Source organism: Sprattus sprattus (assembly GCF_963457725.1).
Source record: "Sprattus sprattus genome assembly, chromosome: 9".
NCBI classification, from domain to species: Eukaryota; Metazoa; Chordata; class Actinopteri; order Clupeiformes; family Clupeidae; genus Sprattus; species Sprattus sprattus.
Window position 1 is genome coordinate 71,077 of NC_137928.1, and position 1,424 is coordinate 72,500.

The following is a 1,424-nucleotide window of genomic DNA, read 5'->3' on the forward strand; positions in this document are numbered from 1 at the left end:
ACACACACACACACACACACACACACACACACACACACACACACACACACACACACACACACACACACACACACACACACACACACACACACACACACACACACACACACACACACACACACACACACACACACACACACACACACCTGTGGTATTACTCTGGGAGACACACACACACACACACCTGTGGTATTACTCTGGGAGACACACACACACACACCTGTGCTGTTACTCTGGGAGAGAAAGATACACACACACACACACACAAACACACCACACACACACCCCTGCTGTTATTCTGGGAGACACACACACACACACACACACACACACACAAAAACAAACACACCACACACACCCCTCCCCCCCCCCCCCCCCACACACCTCTGCTGTTATTCTGGGAGACACACACACACGTTGAATATCCAGAACATTTTATTCACTTTGAAGAGGCAGTGAGGGGTAGAGCATTCTAGAACTAGAATATTCAGGTTGAGGGTTTAGATATTCAGGTTCAGGGGTTGGACATTCATTGAACTAATTGTGCAGCAGATTGTGCATGAGAGGAAACTGGGTAATTTAATCACCAATTACAGAGAAACACACAGGAAACCGGAACACACTCACAGTGTGTGTGTGTTTGTGTGTGTGTGTATGCGGGGGTTACTGGTAAGAAACACACACATACACACACACACGCAGGACAAGCACAAAAGATACACACACACCGTAACCCAAAGGAAACAGCACCATGTTCGTTTGTCTGCGTGTGCCTGTACTTGTGTTATTGTGTGTGTGTGTGTGTGTGTGTGTGTGTGTGTGTGTGTGTTTCTTTGGCTGCATGTGTGTGTGTGTGTGTCTTTGGCTGCATGTGTGTGTGCTACTGTGTGTGTGTGTCTTAGACGGCTGTGTGTGTGTGTTCGTATGTGTGTGTGTTATTATGTGTGTGTGTGATCTGAAAGAGTGAGTGTGTGTGTGTGTGTTATTGTGGGTGTGTGTGTTATTATGTGTGTGTTATTGTGTGTGTTTCTTTGGCTGCATGTGTGTGTGTGTGTGTGTGTCATTGTGTGTGTGTGTGATCTGGAAGAGTGTGTCTGTGTGTTGTTGTGTGTGTGTGTGTGTGATCTTGAAGAGTCTGTGTGTGTGTTATTGTGTGTGTTTCTTTGGCTGCATGTGTGTGTGTGTGTGTGTCATTATGTGTGTGTGTGATCTGACAGAGTGTGTGTGTATGTGTTATCTGACAGAGTGTGTGTGTATGTGTTCTGTGTATTATTATTGGTGTGTGTGATCTGAAAGAGTGTGTGTGTGTGTGTGTGTGTGTGTTATTGTGTGTGTGTGTGATCTGAAAGAGTGTGTGTGTGTGTTATTTTGTGTGTGTGTGATCTGAAAGAGTGTGTGTGTGTGTTATTGTGTGTGTGTGTGAT

At 45.6% G+C, this 1,424-nt stretch overlaps 1 protein-coding gene across 3 annotated transcripts in view; it reads right to left on the bottom strand.

Moving 5' to 3' along the window:
- Window positions 1-443: 443 nt before the first annotated feature.
- Window positions 444-1,424, bottom strand: part of ankrd49 (ankyrin repeat domain 49) — an 8,405-nt gene continuing 7,424 nt past the window's right edge. For all 3 annotated transcript variants that reach the window (XM_080844398.1, XM_080844396.1, XM_080844397.1), the window contains one exon: window positions 444-1,424. This exon is cut by the window's right edge and continues 1,465 nt beyond it. The gene's annotated coding sequence lies outside the window, so the exon portion shown is untranslated.